Consider the following 20,660-nt stretch of genomic DNA (forward strand, 5'->3'; position numbering starts at 1 on the left):
TACGAAAATACGCATTTTAACAATCCGTTATTATGTGCGGCGATCTGTATATAATCGAGACATTCTAGTGATTGATATCATGAGCATACACCCACGCTATTGGGATACCATGACATGCTTCAACCAAGACAGCTAACATGACCACTCAATCACGTTAGTCACCTCTTTCGGCACGCATGGGTTATCGAAGACAAATTTTAACCGGGATTTTCACGGGTTTCATTATTCATAGACAACTGGCAGAATATATAGACCCGACAACGATATGGGAGTATATTTGAGAGCTAAATCTTAAAATATAAAATATCACGACTGATTATGATGACTGATGATATATATATATATATATACTACGTAAAACAAAGTTAAAGAACACAAGTTTTTCATGTCGAAATGCGGCCGTAACTGATTAACTCAAGTCACGTGAAAATAATCGAATATGGACAAGACAAAAAAGTGGTTGATAACATGCTCAAAGAAGTGCTGTATGGTATAGTAAGACGAATTGACTGTAAGATGCAATAGGGTCCGGAAGTAGATTACGGCACTTCGCGAGACCTCAGTACTTCCGGTGACAAACAACGTTTCATACCTTTTTCGAATGGTCTCATGGTTGTCAGCTGACAGTAAGGAACCGATAATCTTTGCAGTAATAACAAATGTCCGATCTAACCATCCCCAAATTAGCCAACTATTAATACGAGTGGGTGAATGAGTGAGTTTAATTTTACGCCGCACTGAGCAATTATCCAGCTATATGGCGGCTATTAATACGACTGTCATCCGCTGCGACATCCAAGCATGGTTGTACACTTGGACCGGTCTATTAAAGTCATATTTGGCGGTCGCGCAGTTTGGGACCAGACCTGGTTCTTAAATAAACGCTTGTCACCGGATATCTGGAACCGGAAGTAAGCTGGGCCCCGTCTCGCATATAGCAAGTTGGCGCGCGCAAAGAGAGCCGGGAACCAGCTTTGTGCTGGAAGTAGTGCCCAGCGGGACTATTATTATCTTGCGGGGTATACAAGAATTATCAAGCCTACGCTAGCCAGGGTTTACTGACAACAGTGAACTACGGTTATGACGAACTCAAAGGGACCGCCCATTTTAGTGTATCATAACGTTAGTTCGTTTTCGCATTTCGACTAAAAAACCAGTTCGTTATATCCGTCAGTTCGTTATAAGCGTTCTTTACTGTATTAACTCGGATCCTTAGTGTAGAATATTGGTTCCTTTTATAAACGTGAGACTTTTCTATATCCTACCGATGTGTCGATTAAATCAGAGACCATATAATATTATATGGTCTCTGATTAAATTACCTAAATGTACATTGAGTGTTGTTAGAAAGAAACAATCCATTTATCTATATGTTGTAAATAATCGAGACTTAACTCAGCGAGCCAGTGATTGATATCAAGATACACCATCCACATCACCAGGATACGATGACGCGCATCCACGTGAAACCATTTATGGTAAACAAATACACATAAAACATTGATTGAAAATGAACAAAATGACGTAACGACAGTTTCCCCCGCCGTGATATTTCTGGAATATTGCTTATAGCGACGTAAACCCTAACCTCACTCGCTCACGCACTCCTCTCACCTGATGCCAATACGTTGTGGTAAAACTGGATTAAGCCATATTCGCTGCGCAATAACCTTGAACGCTACGATTTCACTTATTTAGTCTCCTCTCACAGTTTCAATGTTGAATATTGATTCATGGTGGCTCATAGTATTGAAAAGCCACATCTGGAAATACTGGAAACACATGGAATGCTACACACTCCTCGTAAGGGACTGGTCATTCATTACATCGAAAGGGTGGGGCGGTGAGATTACTGCTGGGGAAGGAGGGGTGAGTGAGTGAGTGTTTGGTTTAACGCCGCTTTTAGCAATATACCCGCAATATCACAGCGGTGGACTCCAGAAATTGGCTTCACACACTGTACCCATATGAGCCGGGAATCGAACCCGGGCGTTCGGCGTGACGAGCGAAAGCTTCAACCACAAGTCTACCCCACTAAAGATGAGCAAAGGTGCGTAAGGGGTGCGTCATGAAAAACTGTTAAGTTCCCCAACCAACAAACACAATCCGATACCACCAAGTCCCTACCCCCGACCCTCACCCCCAACCGCTTCACCGGAACAATTGACCAGCCCCTTAGCTGCAGTATCCAAGTAAACATCACAACACAAGGTGGTGTTTATTTCCGCCCAACACACATTTCACGCTATGCATAAACAACACCCGCTGAATGAAGTTAGTAAACAAGGCCACGATCCTGAACGAGACTGGAAAAAACACCCAAACCTTCAAACATGTCTGAATTCTGAATACAAATTATATGATACGTCCTCGCCCAATATGGACACGTTATGTATCATATAACTATCCCCATTATGATTCACACATGCTCCGACTTGACCAAGGTCGTGCATGTGGCCTTGAAACATTTCCCATACGTCCGTTTAGCCCGATACTGCGCCGTTTGCAGGAGCATCGATTTTTTTTCAAACTCGGCACACCACATCCATCTGATGTCAACACCGCTATATTATAAGAATGAATTTCCTCTGAGGCATCTGACGTATCTGTGCGGAGTTTAGTAGGGATGGGCACCTCTCCCTTAAGATACGGAAACTATGCATTGTAAACAGACTTGGCTGCCATATCTAACCAATCAACAATGACGTGACCGAAATTCCAACCAATCACAGCATTGTTTTTCAATAACAAGTGCAATTTGGAGCCACGTAAATTCGCAGTAAGGATGATGCAATTTGCCCAAGCATACCATGTCAATAAAAAACGGTACAGAACGAACACGGGGGTTATCTTAAGAATGCACGTGACCTCGGAGAAATATAAATAAGACGTCTGTAATTGCCAGGGGTTGTTTTGAGCCAGACTGTGGAACTGTTATTATTAAGGCATAACCGCAATACAGAAACGCATACTAGTATGTACTTTTAGACTTCGACGAACACAAACACCCGACAACAATGCGTATACAGTGACCGTCTCGTTAACTCCAACTCCCTAATTTGTGTAAAGCATACTGTGTCACTGTGGTTTTCTTAGATTTATTTATCAATTTATCTGTCTGTCTGTCTGTCTGTCTGCCTGTTATTTATCTTTCTATTTGTTTATTTATTTACTCTGCTGACGCCTACCCATTCAATTAACTACATGTAAAGTAATAAAATAATCCAAGAGAATTTCTTTATTTTTTATTTTCGTAATGAATTTGAAGTAAGCTGAATTTACCAATATTATAGACTGCATGGGCCTTCATGGAATATTTGTTTCAGGGTCTGTATGACTTTATACTTTTAATGCACGAATGTTAAGTTAAAAACACTCCGCAGAAAAGCCATTACATCTGTCGGCACTTATTTTTCATATCAGAACTCCACTTACTCATCATTCAACATTGCTCTGCCAGAAATCACAGTTTAACTTTCCACAACAGTTGTTGGTATCCCAGATATTAACTGAATTCTGACCCGTGAAGATCCGAGGTAGAATAGGTCTTCAGCAACCCATGCTTGCCACAAAAGGCGACTATGCTTGTCGTAAGAGGCGACTAACGGTATCGGGTGGTCAGGCTCGCTGACTTGGTTGACACATGTCATCGGTTCCCAATTGCGCAGATCGATGCTCATGCTGTTGATCACTGGATTGCCTGGTCCAGACTGGATTATTTACAGACTGCCGCCATATAGTTGGAATATTGTTGAGTGCGACGTAAAACTAAACTCACTCACTCTCTCTCTCACTAACTGAATTCTAATTTTAATTATTAGATCCGGGTTAGAATTGGTCTTCAGCAACCCATGCTTGTCGTGAAAGGCGACTAGCAGGATCGGGTGGTCAGGCTCGCTAACAGGGTGGACACATGTCATTGTATCCCAGTTGCGTAGATACATGCTCATGATATCAATCACAGGATTGTCTGGTCCAAACTGAATTAGTTACCGACCGCCTTTATATGGCGAGAATGTTGAGTTGGCTTCAAACAACAAACACACAGACATTTTTCATCTTGTCAGCCGTTTGACACTTTTTCTGAATCAACCAGGGGCGGTGGGGTAGCTTAGCGGTTAAGGCGTTCGTTCGTCACACTGAAGAACCGGGTTCGATTCCCCACATGGGCACAATGTGTGAAGCCCATTTCTGGTGTCCCCCGCCAAACTCACTCACTCACTCAGTATCAACTATGAGCACGGCGTCAAATAACACACTTTCAAATATGTTTTGACGGTTTTTTGTAGTATCGACTATCGACTGACTGACTGAGTTCGGTTTTACGCCGCTTTTAGCAATATTCCAGCAACATCAAGGCGCGGGACACCAGAAATGGGCTTCACACATTGTACCCATGAGGGGATTCGAACCCGGGTCTATGGCGTGACGAGCCAACGCTTTAACCACTAGGCTACCCCACCGCCCCTTGTAGTATCGACAATGAATTGTGGGTGACACAGTGGCCTATTATCATCACAGTTGTTATATACGTGTCTAAACACATACAAGATTCACGATAATATACTACCCATCAAAAGTTTAGACTCACTAGTGTAAATGTAGCCACTTACTTGTCCACTGTTCTAAACTAGCTTTTTGCAAAATATTCCATACTGTTTAAAGGTACTGTTTAGTTATGAACTGGTGTATTGTAAAACATATTCGTAACATTGAAAAGATTATTGTCATGAGTTCAGTAAATGATTAAAATCTGTGAAAATTGGCGAATTCTTAACAAAACTTTACACCAAAACGAATCTGTTCACATGCACGACATTTGCTCATGCCTTTCGCAATTTGAAGCATCATCCTTGTGCAATTCATCTGCATAAGGTTTTCAGTTGGTTCCCCCCAAGTTGGTGGAGAAATTCATCTTCGATGTAACCACATACATATACATAACATATAGTGAGTGCTTTAAGTGAGTCTAAACTTTTGATGGGTAGTATAATAGCAAACATGTCAAGCTGACCGCCAAGTGAGGTGAGGTGAGGTGAGGTGACATTGGGTTTTACGTCGTGCTTGAGAATATTTCGCTCATATGACGATGTGCATGCGTGTGTATGTGTATGTGAGGCTGCTTGTACTAGCCCAGACTTAAGCTTGTTTTATAGTGCTAGCTCACTGAGATACCATTCCGAAGTGAAGCAGGAATACCCCACTCAGACACATTATACTGACTCCGAGCCGACCAGTCCATGTTGTACCCATTAATGCCGAGCGCCAGGCAGGGACCAACAAGTACCATACTTTAACGTCTTTTGGTATGACGCGGTCGGGGATCGAACCCTCGACCTTCCGCTCTGGGGGGCGGACGCTCTAACCACTAAACCATGGAGGCGGTCCCGCTAAGTGTGGTAGGTGTTTACAAGATCTACAACGATGCTTATACTTTACTGCAACCATAACGTTAGACTTGCAGTTAAATGCGATCGTGGCACCACACACAAACTCATTGTAACGAACACTATTCTAAATTCTGCCATTCTAGTATTAATTGTGCCGAAGGCGAACTCCATGTCCTAACAAACAAAATGTATTGTAGGATTTTGCTGTATGAAATATTTCTGTCTTGGTTCCTAGGCTTGCAGTTCTTTCTCTGCGACTGTTTCGAGTTACTGTTAATAATTAATTACTGACTGTATATATTTTGACAAATCAAATTCCGTAGTGTATATATTTTTTATTTTTTTAAATATTTTCAGTATAAATGGCTTTAAGCAATATTTAAGCATAAGGCAATATTTAAGACCCACAAATGGACTATTTGAGTATAGGATGCTGGTGCTCAGAGGAGGGAAAATGGATTGAAATGAATGTTCAATAAGTAGGTTCTCTGGGGTCTTGAAACTCCTCTTGACCCGGAATTAGCTATTCACAAATTTTCTGCCTTCAGAATAAAATAGGATACAATAGGTAGACGAATGATAGTTGGATTGTTATTCTAGACAGAAATAACGTGATATCATATATAGGGTTATACACAAATTATGGCACTCTCCCTTGCTCTCATCCATGCACCTATAAGCCACGTGCACTCTCACTCACTCGGCCTTATCACACAAATAGACACATCCACACACTCACTCACTCACGCAGTCGGCCGTATCACACAGACATATCCACACACACTCACTCACTCGGCCTCATCTCACAGACACATCCACACACATTCACTCACTCGACACATCCACAGACACACTCACTCACTCGGCCTCATCTCACAGACACAGACCAACAAGGACTGGTCGGCTCAGAGTCAGTATAATGTGTCTGAGGGGTATTCATGCTTCACTGCGGCATGGTATCTCAGTGAGCTAGCACTATAAAACCACCTTCAGTCTGGGGTATAGTCTGTCTCACAGTCCCTGAACCACATTAATTTCCCTACTGCCAAGCCCTCTCTGCAGTGCTAGAGCCCTAAATAAAGCAAGTCTACATTTCCTCAGGTTCAATCTCTGGTCTCCCTAGGGCTCCTTTTCAATATAAATGGGCTTGTTTGTTACTATCAAAATTATATATATTCAGAGACTAAGCCTTAGTCTATCTGGGCTAATACAAGCAGCCGCACATACACATACGCACGCATGCACGTCGTCATATGAGCGAAATATTCTCAAGCACGACGTTAAACCAAATTTCCCCTCACCTCACCTCATCTCACAGACACATCCACACACACTCATTCACTCGGCCTCATCTCACAGACACATCCACACACACAAACACACACACTCACTCACTCACTCGGCCTCATCTCACAGACACATCCACACACACACACTCACTCGGCCTCAGTCGCAGACGCCAACACACACACCCTCTCTCTCTCTCACTCGGCCTCATCTCACAGACACGTCCAAACACTCACACACACTCGGCCTCATCTCACAGACACATCCACACACTCACTCGGCCTTATCTCACATCCACACACACACACACACACACACACACACACACACACACACACACACACAGAAACAAAAACAAAACAAACAAACAACAACACACACACAAACAACAACAACACACACGCTCACTCACTCGGCCTCATCTCACAGACACATCCACACACACTCACTCACTCGGCCTCAAGTCACAGACACATCCACACACACTCACTCACTCACTCGGTCTCATCACATATACACATCCACACACAAACACACACACACACACTCACTCGCTAACTCGGCCTCATCACAGACACAGCCACGCTCACTCGGCCTCATCACACACACACATCCACACACAATCACTCACTCTTTCTCATCACACACACTCACTCACTAAGTCGGCCACATCACACACACTCATCGACACACAGACACACTCACTCACACGGCCTCATCTCACAGACACATCCACACACAGACACACTCACGCACTCGGCCTCATCTCACAGACTCACACTCTCTCTCACACACACACACACACACTCACTCACTCGGCCCCATCACACAGCCACACTCACTCACTCACTCACTTGGCCTCATCACACAGACACATCCACACACACACACTCACTCACTCGGCGTCATCTCACAGACACATCCACACACAGACACACTCACTCACTCGGCCTCATCTCACAGACACTCACTCACTCACTCACTCGGCCTCATCTCACAGACACATCCACTCACAATCACTCACTAACTCGGCCTCATCACACAGACACATCCACACACACACGTACTCACTCACTCGGCCTCATCACACAGACACATCCACACACACTCACTCACTCGGCCTCATCTCACAGACACATCCAGACACACGCACTCACTCACTCGGCCTCATCACACAGACACACAGACACACTCACTCACTCACTCGTCCTCATCACACAGACACATCCACACACACATTTGGCCTTATCTCACAGACACATCCAAACACACGCGCGCGCGCACTCACTGACTCGGCCTCATCACACAGACACATCCACACACACACACACACACACACACACACACACACACACTCACTCGGCCCCATCACACAGACACAGCCACACTCACTCACTAAGTCGGCCTCTTCACACAGACACATCAACACACACACACTCACTCACTCGGCCTCATCACACACACACATCGACACACAGACACACTCACTCACTCGGCCTCATCTCACAGACACACACACACACACTCACTCGGCCCCATCACACAGACACAGCCACACTCACTCACTCACTCGGACTCATCACACAGACACATCCACACACACACACACATCATCTCCACACACAGACACACTTACTCGCTCGGCCCCATCTCAAAGACACACACTCACACACACACACACACACACACACACACTCACTCGGCCTCATCTCACAGACACATCCACACACAATCACTCATTAACTCGGCCTCATCACACAGACACATCCACACACACACACACGCACTCACTCACTCGGCCTCATCACACAGACACACATACTCACTCACTCGGCCTCTCACACAGACACATCCACACACACTCACTTACTCGGCCTCATCTCACAGACACATCCACACACACTCACTCACTCGGCCTCATCACACAGACACATCCACACACACACACTCACTCACTCGGCCTCATCTCACAGACACACACACACACACACACACACACGCGCAGTCACGCACTCACTCGGCCTCATCTCACAGACACATCCACACACACTCACTCACTCGGCCTTATCTCACAGACACATCCACACACACTCACTCACTCGTCCTCATCTCACAGACACATCTGAAGTTCACCCTTTCGTTGAAACACCACGTTCCAATGTGTATATTATGTTGTTATAATGTACTACATCATCTATATGTGCAATGTGTCTGTGTATTTCTATATCTTTGTACCCACTGTGTTTATATGTGTAGCTTATAGACTATTGCCACTGTCCCTTATGCGTGTTGTGTTGACCCCCATCAACGCCAGATTTAAGCAATTTCCTCTCAAGTCCAGATGCACTTGTTAGATATAAAACCTATATCTCCCATACATTGCTCAGACTGCCTGCTTCAGACACACACTTCCACTCAACTGTCAGAACTAGACATAAAATGCATGTTGCCGGCCTGTAATAAAGCACATTCAAGTCTGCGACTACCATTCCTTGGTCCTGATAATCACATTCATTATGTTCATATAGTCTCTCGAGGAACAAAGTTTTCATATTAAATCATTGAGAGTCTAGCTCCACATTACTGTTGGCACATATTGACGAAAGTCTTCTATTGACGAATACAAACGTGAGAGTTGCGAGCCAAATTTGTCTACGAGTGATGGGCAGACGACACTGACAGATCACTGTACAGTCAGTTTTCTATTGGCGGGGCAAATACTGTCTTAATCTGTGTCTAATGTAAAAGTTTACGTGAAATTGCCCTGAGTCTAGACAGGAATTGCACGGTGTATATTGATTATATACTTGGCGGAGTGCGACCGCGGGCCCGGCCCAGTCTAGACTCGGCTCCGGATCAACATGGCGGCATCAGCGTCCGCCCAAGTCAGGACCAGGAAGGCGTCAGAGACGACAACTCCTCAAGGCTACGACAAGGGTGACTGCAGAGGCCATTTCCTTCACAAGTTGTTTATCTGCCCACCTTATGTTCATGGTCATGTGTTGGTCGAGTCGTCTTTTGTTCGTCCCCTGGGTAAAAATTATGAAATCTGATCCTTGACAAGTCAAGGATTGGAGTCCAAGGTTCGCCCTTGCTTGGTGCTTGGTTTGTGGTCACCGTTTTTTTTGTTTCTTGACTTCTTCTGGTCCTGCGTGATTTTTCCCAACAAATTAACTGACAGGCTGAGATTTAATTGCAGCAGGGGCATCGGCCACCAAGATTATTGGTGGTGGGTAGTGGCGGTATAGTAAGGGCGACTTGAAAGTAGGGTCTGTTTGCATTCAGTCTAAGTAAACTTAGACTCAGTATTATATGTTACACTGCTATACTAGAGTCTACCAAACCCTAGTAGAAGGTCGCGTCAGCTAACCTTTTGGACTGACCAATCAGAACACAGCTTACCAAATCGCGAAAGTTAACATTCGCACATATCGTCTGAACTTTTACCTAAAAAACTCGAACGATTCCGAATGCTATTTTCCGCACGATCGCTTCCGAGTGATACACATGGATGACGCAATGAGTAAACAGTCGCTGAAAATAGCGTTTTTGTCAATATTCAAGGATGTCATTTTGCGGAAATATAAGCTAATACTAACCATGTCATTTGAAACCCCTAAGCGTACATACTGCAGGTCAAATATCTGTGTTTTATGCGGATTTCGGTTGTTGATAGATCAGCGTCAGCGACCAGGGAAGAGACAATCCAAAAACCGTTTTGTAAGTCCCGCCGAACCCTAACAGGGTTGTCTGATTGGTTAAACCCGTTCGGCCGTCTCGCGTCTGATTGGACGATCATAGGTCGCTCAAAGGTTAGCTGACGCGACCTTCCACTAGGCTTTTTAGACTCTGTATACATATAGCAGTTAAACGAATAATACTGAGCCTAAGTTTACTTAGACTGATTTGCACCTAAAATATATGACGCTGTTTGCTGGTAGAAGTTGCGTCCCTTTGGTGTGCAAGGAACCTGTTGTCGTGAATATAAAATGCTTATACAAATATAATTTGGGGATAAACTTTGTGTTGAGGCCCTGAGTAGCTTATAAGTATTTCGCACTTACAATCCCATCGTTTCTCGCGCTTCCTTTTACCGATTCCTTTATTTACTAATCCAAGACATCTTACTGGCTCTAGAAACGGGGTTATGTAAAGGGAGTGAGTGAGTTTAGTTTTACACCGCTTTTAACACTATTTCAGCAATATCATGGCGGGGGACACCAGAAATGGGCTTCACACAATGTACCCATGTGGGGAATCAAACCCGGATCTTCGGCGTGACGAGCGAACGCTGTAACCACTAGGCTACCCCACCGCCCCAAATAAACAATGTCTCAAGAGCACCTACTGCACAACTATTTCTTTGCTAATGTGGGGCGATTATTCGAAGGATTTCCATAAGATCCTGGAAAACAATTGATTTCACTCACGTTATGTAAAATAAAAGAATACAAAATGTATTTATGACATAAAGCCGTGACATGTAAGAAGACCATTCCATGTTTGTCGTAAGAGGCGACTTTCCCAACTGTCATCGTATCCGAACTGCGTAATGTCTTAATATAATGACTCCATAATCCTAATACCGCGGCCATACAACTTTAATATTGCTGAGCGATGCTTTAAACAACAAACAAACAAAATAAAACCAAAAATCAAAAAAATAAAAAGTACGAAACGGTAGATTATATCGACATCTCATTTTGTCTTCCTATTCCTTTCTCCACTGCGCATTTACTTCCGCATTTATGTAAAAAATAATTACTTGCGCTCGTTCAGGTTTTAATGGTAAAGGTTGCCGGAAATCCTTCAACAGACGCCTGTCTTACATATACGTCGGGTCTGATAGCGGTAGTCTCGTGAAATAAATATACACGCCTGTCCTGAATAATGGCCGGTTCAAACGTATTCCATTGGGCACAGAGTAACGTGATATTGAATCGAAAGCTGTTCTTATACTGAGTGCGAAACAACACGTTATATTCAAATTACACGTATCATCCCCGTGGACATATAAGCGTTTATAGTTTTGAAAAATCTACGCTCGATTTGCGTTAGGTAAAGCGAATCCTGGGTGTCTATTAAAGAAGCAAGATGACCATATGGGTCCACGCCTTAAAGCTGTTTCTGTTCAGAGGACGGTTTCAGTCGTTGTCCCGACTTAATTAACGCGGTTTAATTGCTCATCACTCTCCTACCTGAGGCCGATTGTTTTGCATTCCTAACCATAGACTGGAAGTACAACAGTGATGACAATTACTAGAGATAACAATGGCAATAATGAACATGATAATAATAACAATGCAAACGACGACGACGGTGATGGTGGTGGTGGTGGTGGTGATGATGATGATGATGATGATGATGATGATGATGATGATGATGGTGATGATGATGATGAAGGTGGTGGTGGTGGTGGTGGTGATGATGATGATGATGATGATGATGATGATGATGATGATGATGATGGTGGTGGTGATGATGAAGGTGGTGCCCTATCCACACGACCACCGAGACGACGAAGGTGATAATGTAAATAAGCATAATTGTTAAACTGATAATGATGATGGCCGTGAAGGTTGATATATTTCTAGGGACGACAACGACAACGATGGTGACGACGACGACGACGATAATAATAATCATGGTGATGATGATGATGTAAATAAACATATGATCACAGCCCTATAGTCAAGTTATCTTCAGACATATTCGCCTTGGTGATCACAAAAGTTTACTATGTCAAGGTTAATACATCCGGGTCCTCATGCCACCACATCCAGACACCTCTGCGCTGCCGTTCGATGTAACAGATCGCCCGATGCCATGCGAGACGGAACCTCCTCGGATGGTTCTCTGATTAATCCAATTTACTCACCAAACCACAACTTGAACTTCTCCAGCGGTGTCAATACATCTGCAATGATGAACCAAAACCCTGTTGGCTAAGCGGCATTATCTACGGGCATCTAAACGTATTAAAGTAATGTCATTTACACTAATTGCTTTCGAAGGACAGGGAAAAAGTTGTGACATTTCACAGAATGATTTGATTTGAGCGCATTTCACCATACACCGATGCGGCCAGGCTGGTCATAAACGCTCTGCACGAGATTCCAATGTCTAGGGCAAAATGTCAAAGCTATTTTCGGTCAGTTTGGGTGCTTGCTTGACGTACATTTTACTATTCAACTGGTCAAGATGGCGAAATTTGGGTAATTTGCGTCTGGAGATGTTGGAAGAGATTTCGAATATCGATTAAGACCAGCTAAATCAGATATTTGCAATATCTAGTCAGACATATAACCTTTATAGTGGAACGCTGCCTCAAACAGTTGATTTGGTTATCAGACGCCGGTCAAATTTGTCCTCTTAACATTGGCTTAGGATTAAGGTTGCGTTAGATGTGGTCCTGATACAGAGTCAGGTCGATCACAGTCTAGCAACTTGAAAGAAAAAAACTTTGACGACTTTAGGAAGATTCTAGACATTGTTCAGACAACAGATAGGAAATGGATTAATAGTGATGGTGGTGTTTACTGGCTAGACCGATATAATACTCGCGATAGGCTCGAGTGCCGGACTGATACTCAAGCAGACGGTTGCCATTGGAGACCGTGCGACTGTTGAAACTGAATCCGTTTGCAAGATGTGTATGGAATATATCAGAGTTCAGTGCCGTATGATGTCCTGTGTCTGTTTCTGATGCGCTTGTGTGCGTGCGTGCGTGTGATTGTATTTTATATCCGGTGTTTGATGAGAGTTTCTAAAATGTGTTTTGAGGTCGAAACGTATTAAATGTTGTGTTAGTCCAGTGGTTAAAACGTTGTTCCGTATCAGCGAAGACCGGTTCGAATCCATAGATCATTTACAGCCTGTTTTCTGAGTCTCCTGTTGATCCCGTTCGTGTAGTGGATTTCAGCAACCAATGCCTTTTAATGGGACTGACGGGATCAGTATGCCATGATCATTGCCTTGTTGATGCATGACATCGTATCCCAACTGCATGGCTGTGTGCTCATGATGTCAATCACTGGAATGTTATGATGTTGGTGCTAGAATATGGCATCATAATGCATTTCATGAGTTCAGAGTGTGCGGAGGGTTGGTGGTTTGATACCCTGCCTTGGGTATATCACTTTAAGTGATCACGTCAATTTAAGTGGAACTGGTCATATCAGAGTCAGTGTTATACGTCCGTGTGAGACATTCGCGTTACACTTGGCATGGTCTCTGGACCAGTAGCAGAAGCTACTCGCGTACACATGCACGTGCATGCAGGGGTGGTGTGGTAGCTTGTGGTTAAAACGTTCGCCGAAGACCCGGGTTCGATTTCCCACATGGGTACAATGTGTGAAGCCCATTTCTGGCGTCCCCGGGGCGGTGGGGGTAGCCTAATGGTTAAAGCGTTGGCTCGTCACGCCAAAGATCCGGGTTCGATTCCCCACATGGGTACAATGTGTGAAGCCTATTTCTGGTGTCCCCGTCGTGATATTGCTGAAAAATTGCTAAAAGCGGCGTAAATCCATAGTCACTTACTCACTCACTCTGGTGTCACCCGCCTTGATATTGCAGGAATATTGCTAACAAACGGCGTAAAACCATACTCACTCACTCACGTTTTTGATACAGCTACACAGTAAAATCATTATGTTTATAGATAAAGCATTTAATGAAAAGAACTCACTCACTCACTGTTTAACGCCGTACTCGGCAATATTACAGCTATTTGACGATGGTCTGTAAATGATCGAGTCTGGACCAGACAATCCAGTGATTGATATAGTGAGCAATGACCCACGGCGTCGGTTACAATGATACGCCATGAACCGCCCGACTAGGATAGGTTGCTGGCTCCCGTCAGGTAATGTGGGTGGAAATGTCAAGTAGCGTACGTCGTAGCGGTTTCTACGTTGGTGAAACCCTCTTTTATGGCCAAGACGCTGAGAATGTGAGCATGAGATTCGAAGCCACGATCACATGACCTTGGCAAAAGGGGAACAACTCTACACTTCTGATCGGGGTGGTCGGACATTCGTCACTACTCCGAACATTTCCGTAAGTAGGCTAACATCTTTGCTTGTTTGTTGTTTTACGCCGCACCCAGCAATATTCCAGCTATGTGACGGCATTCTTTCTGTACATAATCGAATATCGACCTGACAATCCTGTGATCAACATTATAAGCATCGATCTACGCAATTGGGATACGATGACATGTGTCAACCAAGTCAGCAAGCCTGACGACCCGATCCCGTTATTCGCCTCTTCCGACGCACATGGGTTGTGGAGGCATTTCTAACCCGGAGCTTCGTGGGTGGACTAACATCGAGTCTCAGAAATGAACACATTTTACAGAAAAAAATCCCACTTCATCCATGATATTAATATAATATAATAATGAAGTATGAGAAACTACCGAAATCTAGACCTGCCAAAGAGTACAGACTTTCATTGGCTCCCCTATATATATAAGGGGCGATGGGGTAGCCAAGTGGTTAAAGCGTTCGTTCGTCACGCTGAAGACCCGAGTTCGATTCTCCACATGGGTACAATGTGTGAAGCCCATTTCTGGTGTCCCCTCGCCGTGATATTGCTGGAATATTGCTAAAAGCGGCGTAAATCCAAACTCACTCACTCACTCACTATATGTAAAAGATTCATGGTGTGACAAGATATTCCGTAACCTACAGTTTCACTAACAACAACCGGTGTCTCTACTAGGTAATCATATTTGAAAAGCTGAAAAAACAACAAATCAGAATGAAGCAAAAATAATCCCACAACAGACCATATCTATTCTTAATTTATGGACAAGATCTGGCTCAATCTAGACTTGCTCAATCATTCAAGACTTGAGTTGGTGTGCTTTTTGAATGTCTTCTCTGAAGTCTGGGAAATCTTCTGGTGTCATTCGGTGGCAAGCAGTTTACGGAGAAGAGCGATTTTGGACGTACGTCATGATAGTTGAAGTAGTTTTCATGTTCATACCCATATATGGAATCCTTCCAGAAGTGCACATGTCACGAATGGCTAGTCACAGACAACGTCCGACCTTTGCCAAGGCTGAAGACGCCCTGTTATTAATGTTTGAAACCCGATCCATGAAAGATAAACTATCCACGTGACCATCGCATGCACGTCACGTGACATGTTCATGTTCATCATGCGTGGACCAAATGTTCAAATGTTTTCAAATCAATAATAACACAATCTGTAATTAATCGTTCTATATTTAGTCGCCAGTATCTAACACATGCCTTTCAATGCCACTCCTGGCTTGCGTGTACAATACCCCAAAGGTCACCATGGCCTGGCCAGGATTAGGAAAGGTATCCTTGGCAGCGTACATGTAGTTTATTAACGAGCCCTGGTCGAGTATTGTAATGACGCATTGTCCTTGTCATTTCTCTGTGATGATCAGGGCATGTCATCGGTTATTGCCCCTGGGTCGATAGTGGCGCTAGGGGGCATGTCAACACAGAGTAGTTCGGTGCTTTAAGTAAACAATTTCATGTTTTGTCTTGTACCATGATGGACAGTATATTGATTGCATCGAGCGAATTTATCATAGCACACATATATGTATGTCTTGACATGATTTTTTATAACATGTATCAATATTAAAGATTATCTACCACAACGTCAGCCAGTCCTTACGTTTCAGATCTATAAAAGGGGCGGTGGGGTAGCCTTGTGGTTAAAGCGTTGGCTCGTCACGCCGAAGACCCGGGTTCGATTCCCAACATGGGCACAATGTGTTAAGCCCATTTCTGGTGTCCCCCGCCGTGATATTGCTGGAATATTGCTAAAAGCGGCGTAAAACTAAACTCAGTCTGTCAGTCAGTCAGTCAGATCTATAAAACAAAATGTTTCAAAATATTGATCTCATCTGACTTCACCGCAACTCTTTGCGTTAGTGAGTTATAGTTACAGTATTTATAAAGGGTATTGCCGTTTCTGACGCGAATACTTTACGTCATATGTTCACTGATGATTGTATTCACGCTCTGCAGAAAACAGGCGAATAGTCCTGAGTGAGTGAGTTGAGTTTTACGCCGCACTCAGCAAAATTCCAGCTATATGGCGGCAATCTGTAAATAAATGAGTCTGGACCAGACAATCCAGTGATCAACAGCATGAGCATCGATCTGCGCGATTGGGAACCGATGACATGTGTCAACACAAGTCAGCGAGCCTGACCACCCGATCCTGTTAGTCGCCTCTTACGACAAGCATAGTCGCCTTTTGTGGCAAGCATGGGTTGCTGAAGACCTATTCTACCCCGGATCTTCACGGGTCCGAATGGTCCTGAAGCTTTCCTTCGTCTTTAATGAGTGAGTGAATATGGTTTTATGTGCGCAATAGCTCCACTGGGGCCAACTATAATGGGGTGAGTGAGTTGAGTTCAAAGCCGCTTTTAGCAATATTCCAGCAATACCATGGCGGGACACCAGGAATGGGCTTCACACATTGTATCCAGGGGGAATCGAACCCGGGTCTTCAGCGTGACGCTTTAATCACTAGGCTGCCCCACCTATTTTGGGCTTAAACAGTTTTACTGCAGACATGTGACGGGTATTTCCAGATTTAACGCGCCAGTGACAAAATTGTTGATACCTTAATACTGCTTTTAGCGTTTGATAGCAAACTGGTTAAAACGTTGGTTCATCACATCGGGTTCGATTCCAAAACTCCAAAGACCCGAGTTCGATTCCCCACATGGGCACAATGTGTGAAGCCCATTTCCGGTGTCCCCCGCCGTGATATTGCTGAGATATTGCAATAAGTGGCGTGAAACCAAACTCACTCACTCACTCACCGATGTGAAGTCTGTGAAAACACTAATACTTATAGTATCCTAGACTTGCCCTAGACTTTACTTTTAATCATAATTCCTAGAAATATTTAGGACAAGTTGTGACTATAAAAGACTGTCGTCCATAGATGTTCGGTTATCTGGGACTGTCTGTTATAAGGATAGGAGGGCGGTGGGGTAGCCTAGTGGTTAAAGCGTTCGCTCGTCACGCCGAAGACCCTGGTTCGATTCCCAACATGGGTACAATGTTTGAAGGCCATTTCTGGTGTCCCCCGCCATGATATTCCTGGAATATTGCTAAAAGCGGCGTAAAACCAAACTCACTCACTCACTCAACCCTCCTCCCCCCCACTAAACTTACTGTTAGGCCACATAAAACAAATTTCTTGTTTCTCGTCACTCTTTTTTTAAATGGGTAGGCAGGGCGGATTTTATTTTTATTTTTCAATATTTTTTTCTGAATTTCTATACAATGTTAGTCGAAAACTTGGAATGTCGGAAGCTGAGACGGATTTCGGAAGTCTGCCGGCTTTATACACACAAATTTACTAGTGCAAAAAATACTAAAAAAATTAGGGTCGGGCGGTAATGAGAAACAAAGAAAAGATTTTATGTGGCCTTATAAGGATAGTATTGCTATACGTCCATGGGCAACGTTCATACTTTGAGCAAGGCTAAATCTCAATTTACTGTTTACGTTCGCGGTCTGTTCCTGTTAATGACTAGAACACTATCTGCCCTGTACGCCATTGATCTATACAGCCGAGAACGTCCTGGCCTTGAGAGAAGGAATTACATATCGTTGACCGTAATGGAATGTTTTGCAGATGAAGTGTTATGCAGAGGTAAATTTACTACAAATTTGCTGGAGTGAACCACGTGATTAGATTCTACAGTTATATAATGTCACGTGACGCGGCGCGTGGGAGGTAGGACGAGAGACCTCATGCTAGGAATAGGATGGTGATGAAGTGGTATATCAATTGGCAATAATATAAACATGTTTTGAACAATAGCAATTATCAAGGTGTCTTAACGTAGGTATAATGTTCACCACATATGTATTAGACATATAATCGAATTGTCTCGATGTACATTCTGTCCTGACCTTGGACGTCGTTCTTCAAACATTGTTATCCCCCTCTCTCATCCCCGCTACCCTCTCTCTCTCTTCCTCTCTCTGTTCCTCCTCTCTCTGTTCCTCTCTCCCTCCCCCTCTTCTCTCCCTCCTCTCTCTCTCCTCCTCTCTCTTCCTCCTCTCTCTCCTCTCTCTTCCCCCTCTCTCTCCCCTCTCTGTTCTCTCTCTCCCTCTCTTTCCTCTCTCTTCCCCTCCCTCTCTCTCTCCTCCTCTCTCTCTCTCTCTCTCTCTCTCTCTCTCTCTCTCTCTCTCTCTCTCTCTCTCTCTCTCTCTCTCTCTCTCTCTCTCTCTCTCTCTCTCTCTCTCTCTCTCTCTGAACATTATGTATAAGCTACATTCTTGTATGTATACATGTTTGTATGTGAGTGAGTTTAGTTTTACGCCGCACTCAGCAATATTCCAGCTATATGGCGGCTTGACCATGAGCTTGAACATCGATCTACACAATTTGGATACGATGACATATGTGGCAAACAGGTCAGCGAGGCTGAAAATCCGATCCCGTTAGTTGCCTCTTACCACGCGCATGGGTTGTTCATCCATGATATTAATATAATATAATATGTATATAATATGTATGTATGTATGTATGTATGTATGTATGTATGTATGTATGTATGTATGTATGCATGCATGCATGTCTGTGTGTGCGTGTGCGTGTGTGCGTGCGTGTGTTTTGTCAGTATATTGTGATTAGTATTGTGCGTTTAAGGAACAACTCACACCGCTTATTCTACAGTTGCACCGGGAATACGCTATCCTGGGTACTCCGCAAATAAGTCACTTTTCATCGCATAATCCAAAAGAACAAGCAACGAATTTCGTTAATTAACAAATAGCTTTTATTGTGCAATTTCCGAGCATTTTTTACATCTAACGTCTACAATATCGCAGCCATAAATTTATTAACAGGCTGATTAATACATAAATATCTCATAAAATTACTTATAATGGCAATATAAAGCAAAAAATGTCTCAGATTCCCTCGTCCGATAATGGCAAAAGTTCACATCACTATAAATACCTGAATGAAATACGCTGAAATTACAATTTAAAGTTACCTTAATTCAGTAACTACATCTAACTTAAAATATAACAAGATCTGAACACTTAAGCTTTGGCCGCTCTAAGAGATTACGTGAGTGAGTGAGTGCGCTGTTTATAGCAATATTCCAGCAATATCACGGCAGGGGACACCAGAAATGGGCTTCACCCATTGTACCCATGTGGGGAATCGAACCCGAATCTTCAGTGTGACGAGCGGACGCTTTATATTAACCACAAGGCTACCCCACCGCCCCTGACGTGGTTTGGATAGAGTGTTATCCATGCTCTGATGCTTATTGCCATTACTCGGCCCTTCATGTTTAGAATGTAATGACAGTAATGACTGACTGATTGACTGAGTTTGCTTTTACGCCGCTTTTAGCAATATTCCAGCAACATCACGGCGGGGGACACCAGAACTGTGTGGGAATCGGGCTTCACGAGCCCATTGTACCCATGACGTGGGGGAATCGAATCCATGCCGGATCTTACTCAGTGTGATTGTACCCATGTGGGGAATCGAACCCGGATCTTCAGTGTGACGAGCGGACGCTTTAACCACTAAGCTACACCGTCGGCCTTGACGTGGTTTGGATAGAGTGTTATCCATGCTCTGATCCTTATGGCCATTACTCGGCCCTTCATGTTTAGCATGTAATGACAGTAATGAACAGTACTGTAATGACAGTAACTCAAGCTCAACATCTATGTTTCGGGGTTTCACATCTTGATGGTTTTCACTCTTGTATTTGGTTTGTTGTTTTACGCCGCACTCAGTAATATTTCGGTGGTCTGTAAATAGTCTGGACCAGGTGAGCTTCGGTGATTCACTATTTGAAATTTTTGAAAAATGAAACCCTGTTCGTTTTGAATTATAATTAACTGTGTTTGTTTCTTAAACTGTTGCCGACATATCCAGGTGAGCTTCGGTGATTCACTATTTGAAATTGTTAAAATGGAGCCAATTTTGAGGTGATTT

This window comes from Haliotis rubra, unplaced genomic scaffold (genome assembly GCF_003918875.1).
Source record: "Haliotis rubra isolate DU_JTF1 unplaced genomic scaffold, ASM391887v1 Scf16, whole genome shotgun sequence".
NCBI classification, from domain to species: Eukaryota; Metazoa; Mollusca; class Gastropoda; order Lepetellida; family Haliotidae; genus Haliotis; species Haliotis rubra.